Genomic DNA, 8,157 nt, shown 5'->3' on the forward strand with positions numbered 1-8,157 from the left:
ACCTCCCTCAGTCAGACTGCAGAGACACTGAGCTGTTACAGCAGGAACCGACTGCAGCTGCTGAAGAGGAAGAGACTCTGACACAGACCACTGAACACAGAGCTGACAGTAACCTCACCAAGCACAAACTACACATTCACACTCAAACATTTGTGTGATTTATATTTTTACATAGTTTTATTTTTATTCCATGTCACCAAGTGTTATCACTGTTTTGATAACCAGCAGGCCACAGATTGTTGTACCAGTTGACGTTATTAACAACAAAACTTTCCATGTGACGTTACAGTCAATAACCCGTTAGCTTAGTTTAGCGTAAAATAATCAATTGAAGGGGAAACTTCTAGACTGGCTATGTGCAATGGTCACAAACTCTTCCCAATGGGAATCTCTTAATTACTGACATTTGTTGATGGGATGATTTACTTGCCCATCAACAGGCCAGCTGTTCTCCCCCGATTCCAGATTTTATGCTTAGACAAGCTAACTGGCTCCTGGCTTTGACTTCATATTAACCATACAAACATGACATGATCAGACAGATCATGGTCATCCAAGCTGGTGGGGCTTGTAGTTATGATCATATGTTGTGATCTTATAGATCAATCCTCAAAAAGTCACACCCCCACTTCCTGATGGTATTGGTTTCTTCCACATCTTGCAGGATGGAATGATTCACAACAGCAGGTCTGTATGGACCAGTGTGTTTCACATCAGTGCAGGAAGAGATGTAGGCTGTGATGAGTTGAGGTGCTTAATGCAACATCAAACCATTTTTCAAACAGGTGCAAATGAAATGCAGTTACTTCTACACACCTCAGTGTATTTGAGGAATACAGGTATGTTTGTTTTGTGAGGACCAGTTAAAGTTGGTCGCCATCCCTCAAACCAGGGGCCCGTTGCACAAAAGTAGGATTAAGACATCCAGGATAAGTGACTGAGCTGAGCTCAACCAATCCAAAACATGAGCTCACAGGCTTAATTGGTTGCACAAAGACCAAGCCAGGATGAACAGACACGGATTCATCAAGCCAGGTGAAACCTATCCTGGATAAGTATGTGCTTCCTCAAATAGACCCCACCATCGATCACAGATTCACCGATTCACCATGGCAACTAGAGCGGCGTACTTTTCCCCGTCGGAGGCAGAAATCCTCATGGAGGCTTATGAGGAGGTGAAGGACCATTTAAAAAGAAAGGCAACACCGCCACAGTTATAAAACAACGAGAGGAAGCGTGGCAAAGTATTGCAGACTGCCTGAATGCGTAAAAAGCGCACAAATACACACTCACTGCTCCGCTGAAACCATCACAATTACAATCCAAATAGTTCATTAACACCTCCGAAAACGTAGTTGTACTCTGATTATGAATCAGTTGAAATTGTAAGTGGAATTGACTGCAGATGTGAGTGAAATTGTGTAAATATAACTCCATCAGACTGTATAACTCCTTGATAATTTCCCTTTGGGATAAATAAAGTTGATCTTATCTCATGTATGTTGTTTTAGCATATGTAAAAGTGTGTGTGTGTGTGTATATAAACATGACTGGGACATGGCAGCAAGTCAAGATTAAATACAAGAACATCTTGCAGAATGGTGAGTGCCCTGACTCATACTTTAGAATGCACAATAACCACTTTTTACATCATAACTGTGTCAAGAATGTCACTCTGTTTATGAGGTTGTGATGATGAGATTTTGTATTGACAGGTGAATTCTCTGGTGTCTTGCTGAGGGACAGGCGGTATGCCGGCCAGCCTTTTCTCCTGACGCCGTACACGTACCCCCATGCCAGGACGAGGGCCAGGATTGAAATGACCTTTGGCCTCCTGAAGGCACACTTTCATTGTCTTCATGACTTACGGGTCAGCGCTTTGAGGGCATGTGACATCACTGTGGCCTGTGCTGTCCTCCACAATGTGGCCTGCCTGAGGAAGGAGAGGGCCCCCAGAGTGCCATCACACATGGACTGGGACAATCCTGCCATCTTCACTGATGACGACAGTGGTCGGCTGGTCAGGGACCACATTGGCAGAGGAATTTGTGTATTTGTTTTTTTTGTTTTTTTAATTTAGATTGATTTGGCCTCTTATGTTTTTGCTGTATACTGTGTGTATACAAGCTTGCAGGGAGGCTACTGCATCCATTCATTTGTCTGTTCATTTGTTGTGTACGGATTTGTCCTGCATTTATTTCAGTGTGCAGACACGTGGGGTGTATTATATACAGACCATTGAATATGTATTTATTCTTGTGTTGTATAATATGCTTTGATTCTGTGCTTTCTATCTTGTAGAGTCACTGTGTGACTTCAGTTTTGAAAGGAACTGATGCTTTGATTTATCCTTATTCAATAAAGGAACATCATGTTACTCTTTGATGTGCATTTATATTTATATTGGATGTATATTTTATATATAGTCTATGGGAAACTGTCTATCTAATGATTGCAACATCATCTAAAATCATCATTTATCTACAATGATTGAAATTAATTAAAATTGAAATTAATGACGCTTATGTTTTGTGTTAATGTTTAAATAATGACAGTGGATCTAGTTGAATGTGATAACAATGTGTGATGGGCAGTGGAATAACTATTGGTTTCTGTTTGTGATGACTGCTGACTGAGATAAGGGATGAGATTAAATAGATCCTGGAACTTAGCCTGGTCTGGAGCAGTCTAGCTCCACAGATTAAATCTCCACGGTAACTTATCCTATAACATGTCCCACTTTCCACTATCCTGCTTTTGTGGAACCGGATCACGGATAAGTTGAGCCAGGATAACCAACATATCCCGGCTTAATCCCTTATCCTAGTTTTGTGCAACGGGCCCCAGGCGTTTAGCCTTTTGGCACCTCAGCTAATCCTGATCTGTGGTAGATGATCATTGCAGTCGAAGCAGAAACATCAAAGTCTTGAAATACAGTATTCAGCCAAATATAAAGTGGGAGATGACTGAGGTAGAAAAACTGATTGAGTGAAGTTTTAAAATCATCACCGCAAATCTCCAGTCAGCTCACATTGAGTTAAGTGTCAGTCCAGTCCGCCAACAGGGGGTGCTATAGATATGTTAATGAGGAGAACATAAAGAAGAGACAAGGAGGTTGTTGACAATGAAGAGACGAAACATAAAGAAGAGAATAAAGTCGACATTTTCTAGATGGACCTTTAATGTCTGAATGATGGTCAAGATGATGAAGTGTGGCTCCACCTCACCTCTGCTCTCTCTGTTTCACATGAACAGGTGTGTGTTTGCCTTCTTCACTATATTTGCATGACTTTGATGCATCACTGCTCCTCACACTTTAAGTTCTTGTGTCACAGAGAGTAAAAAAAGCAGAATTAAATTTCAACAACAAAACAGTTGTTAGAAAATAATCAGTGATTGCAACAAATGTTCAACAGTATTAACACAAATAGTTTTTAGTATATATATAGTTTGCTCTGACATCTACATTAAAATAATTCAAATCCACGTTGCCTTGAGTGTGTTGAGAGCAGAGAGATGATTTCCATAGAGAGGAGGCTTTGCATGGTCAGCTGATCCTCCAGTGAACTGAGAAGGTTTATAGTCCTGTGAGTTCAACACTGCAGGACTCACATCTGTCAGTCAACACAGCAGAAAGCACGAGCACCATGACTCTCATCACCATCCTCGTCTGGACGCTGGCCTGCTGCTGTTTCACAGGTTCATTCTCTCAGCAACATTTCAAACATGATGTGCTGCCTTTTCTCTCATTTCTTTCTGCTGATCAATGAATGATTTGTTTTTGTCTGCAGGATGCAGCGGTCAGGTGACTGTGACTCAGCCTCCAGTAGTGACATCGACTGCAGGATCCACTGTCACTGTCGCCTGTAAAACCAGCAAACCTGTTACTAGCAACAGTAATGGAGAATATATGTTCTGGTATCAACATAAATCTGGACAGCCTCCAAAGCTCCTAATACAATTTGCAAGCACACGACTTTCAGGAACACCAGCTCAGTTTAGTGGCAGTGGAAGCAGCTCCGACTTCACTTTGACCATCAGTGGAATTCAGACTGAAGATGCAGCAGTTTATTACTGTCAGAGTCACCACAGTGGCTCAGGGTTCACACAGTGATTTGTAGCTGTACAAAAACCTCCCTCAGTCAGACTGCAGAGACACTGAGCTGTTACAGCAGGAACCGACTGCAGCTGCTGAAGAGGAAGAGACTCTGACACAGACCACTGAACACAGAGCTGACAGTAACCTCACCAAGCACAAACTACACATTCACACTCATACATTTTTGTGATTTATATTTTTCCATAGTTTTATTTTTATTCCATGTCAAAAACTGTTAAACTAACATTGTTATGATCACCAACATCTCATATTTATTTTCCACACATTAGTATCATTTGCTTTTCCGTCACTTTCCACTGACACCGTAATCCACAAAACTCTGTACATGTCATTTATTCCTTTGAACAAACACATTTATCTTTGTCAGAGGTTGTTCATATGTTGCTGACTGATGCCACTCTCATCTCTGACCATTGAACATGAGACTACAGCCAGTGGCCTCTTAGCTTAGCTTTGTGTGATGACTGGAGTCTTGGTAACCATCGAGCCTGGCTCCATCCAAAGGTACAAAAATCAGCTGAACATCACCACTAAAGCTCAGAGACGCACATGTTGCATTTTGTTTGTTGAACCTGTACAATCACTGAATTTATGAGGTTTTTGTCAAGATACAGACCCAAACACTGTGACTCAGAGAAAGAGGTGGGAGATGATGAAGAGTTTAATCATTTAAATGATCTTTCCAACAGAGTAACACAGACAAATGTCAGAGATCCAATCATTTGAGCAGACGGTCAGGCCAGGGGGGACAGGTCCAAGAGGGAATCAGCTGAAGTTATAAAAGCATTTAATTTCTTGCTGCTCTTCATGAGATAAAAGACCAAACACTTCATCAAGTTGTTCATCACTTCAAGCTTTATTAGCACAAACATCAACCATCAACATGACAGTTATGAAGCACACTCACATCCAGCTGCTGAGCTACACACATTTCTCTCTAAGTTGTTGTTGTCCAACACTTTACAGCAGTGTTGTTCTCTGTCACACAAAGCTTTAGTTTCCTCTGCAAACATTAAAAGTCATATTGATGAGAGCAGCAGGTGTGTTCCTCCTGCTGCCCCCCAACACACACACACACACAGAGCTCCTGTCCTGGGCTTGGGCCAGCCCCTCTAGGCCTGACACTGGCTCCTGTGGAGGGACTGGGTCTGGCTGTGGCCCTTATGGAGGACCTTGCAGGAGTACAGCTCTCCTTGCATCCAGCGCTCCTTGCTCAGGCTCAGGGTGCTGCTGCTGCTGTAGCGTCCGCTCTTCTCCTCCTCGGAGCTGCTCAGGACCCCCTCTGTCACCTGCGTGCCGTCCACCTCCCAGCTCACCACGGCTCCCTCAGGAGAGTAGCCGCTCAGCAGGCAGGCCAGCGTGGCCGAGCCCCCGGAGAGCTGCTCAGAGGAGGGGGGAAGCAGAGAGACCGAGGGCCTGACCGTGGAGCCAGCTGGAGGGGAGAGCAGAGACACACCAGGAGCAGATTAACTCCCACTGTAGGACACACAGCTGAACACGACACACTGACCACACATGACAGAGGTTAACACGACTGTGGATGAGCTGTGTGCACCATACTGTGATCAGACAGAGGAGAGGAGGTGACAGATGGGACCAAATGAGGTGCTAACAAATAAAACTAAATGCTCAAACTTAATCTCATTTTGACATTTAAACTAATGAGTCTTCGACTGAGGCACTCATCACAAATCACTTAGAATTAGAAAATCATATGCAACACAAGTGTAAATATAAAGAAATATTCAGAATAATGATCATGAAATTTAACCTCATGTCTAATTTATAATGTTTGACAGTAAATAATTCATGCCTTCAATGATTTTCTTGTTTTTCAAAATGTAATGTCTGTATCCAGTTAAAGACTTTGTCATCTGTCTGTTTCACTTCCTTTTCACCACTTTAAACTAACGAACTGTGAACACAAACTACAGCTGGACTGCATGAACATATCAACTCACTTATTTGTTTTATAAACACATTTCATTTTAATAACAGTTTGAATGTAAAAAATAAGAAATTTGGTGTCATTTTTTAGCATTAAACATTTCCTCAGACCAATTCCACAAGCACATTTTGTCTGATAAAAAGTCAATTGAAAATAAAATATGACAAAATGTAACTTATTTGGCATTTATTTAACCTTAATATTATCAGAAACACGATAATAAAGTGAATCTTTGCACATTGAAAGCCAAATTGCGATTTCAACCAAGTTTGATAAACAACAATAAATATACACATTTCAAACTTCTTCAATAATTTCTTATGTAATTAGCTCATTTTACACAATTAAGTTTGATCTTTCATGTTGTAGAAATGATAAATCTGTGATACTTACAGTCAATGATGAGTTTGGTTCCTCCACCGAAAGTGTACCACAGTGATACAAACTGATGAAGTGGCCGTACAAAAACCTCCTGCACTGTCAACAAGCATCTATACACTGAAAAAAGTCTCTGATGAAAATAAAATGACATGTTTCTGAATCTGTAAAGCATTTTAAGTGATATGGATTGAAATTATTGTATAAATGAAGGTTATTTCTTTCATTTTTCTTTAGTTTTCTGCACCAGACAGACAAACGATGACAGTCTTCTTGTAATAAAGTCATTTTTTTTTTACAGTTTTCTATCAGGTGATACTTGGTTTAATGAACATGATGCTGTTTAATTCTGATTTTTTACAAAATCTTGATTAACAGAAGTCAGTTCCATTATTTATCTGCAGTGAACCCTGTCAGTAAATGAAAGGCAGACAAACAGACACATCATACCAACCACAGTGGACACAAACTTCTCCTTAAATCCTCAACTGCACTTGTCATATAAATATATCCTTGTGTTCCATTAAGATCATAGATGGTGTCAATCCAAACAGTATTTCTCCTGATTTTGTGTCCCACGTTGCCTTGAGTGTGTTGAGAGCAGAGAGATGATTTCCATAGAGAGGAGGCTTTGCATGGTCAGCTGATCCTCCAGTGAACTGAGAAGGTTTATAGTCCTGTGAGTTCAACACTGCAGGACTCACATCTGTCAGTCAACACAGCAGAAAGCACGAGCACCATGACTCTCATCACCATCCTCGTCTGGACGCTGGCCTGCTGCTGTTTCACAGGTTCATTCTCTCAGCAACATTTCAAACATGATGTGCTGCCTTTTCTCTCATTTCTTTCTGCTGATCAATGAATGATTTGTTTTTGTCTGCAGGATGCAGCGGTCAGGTGACTGTGACTCAGCCTCCAGTAGTGACATCGACTGCGGGATCCACTGTCACTGTCACCTGCAAAACCAGCCAACCTGTTTACAGTAATAACTTCATGTTCTGGTATCAACAGAAATCTGGACAGCCTCCAAAGCTCCTAATAAGATATGCAAGCACACGACATTCAGGAACACCAGCTCGGTTTAGTGGCAGTGGAAGCAGCTCCGACTTCACTTTGACCATCAGTGGAGTTCAGACTGAAGATGCGGCAGTTTATTACTGTCAGAGTTACCACAGTGCTCCTCTGTTCACACAGTGATTTGTAGCTGTACAAAAACCTCCCTCAGTCAGACTGCAGAGACACTGAGCTGTTACAGCAGGAACCGACTGCAGCTGCTGAAGAGGAAGAGACTCTGACACAGACCACTGAACACAGAGCTGACAGTAACCTCACCAAGCACAAACTACACATTCACATCATACATTTTTCTAATTTCAAAAACTGTGAAACTATCATCGTTACAACCACCAACCCATGATGTTCATTTCCCATGTACATCAGTATCACTTGCATTTCCATTACGGAGACAGGCAATGCATGTGAGCACATAGGAAAATCAAGATTCAGGATGGCAGACAAGCAAGCGAGGGAAGAAAGCTGAAATATACTGTGGTGTTTCTTCAGGTGTCTCAGTCATTACCACATGGATTAACAGACAATTCAGCAAGTGCAGAGCTGGTGCTCATTCACTGTGGCTGCAGGTGAGTTTTGATTGAATGATTGAGTGCAGCTGCGTTCAGGGGAGGAGGAGGCAGAGCCCAACCTGTCAGCC

General features: G+C 41.8%; 1 pseudogene; it reads right to left on the reverse strand.

Moving 5' to 3' along the window:
- Positions 1–5,232: 5,232 nt before the first annotated feature.
- On the reverse strand, positions 5,233–7,861 carry LOC143331870 (Ig lambda-2 chain C region pseudogene; annotated as a pseudogene).
- Positions 7,862–8,157: the final 296 nt, after the last annotated feature.

The sequence above is a fragment of the Chaetodon auriga genome, chromosome 14 (genome assembly GCF_051107435.1).
Source record: "Chaetodon auriga isolate fChaAug3 chromosome 14, fChaAug3.hap1, whole genome shotgun sequence".
NCBI classification, from domain to species: domain Eukaryota; kingdom Metazoa; phylum Chordata; class Actinopteri; order Chaetodontiformes; family Chaetodontidae; genus Chaetodon; species Chaetodon auriga.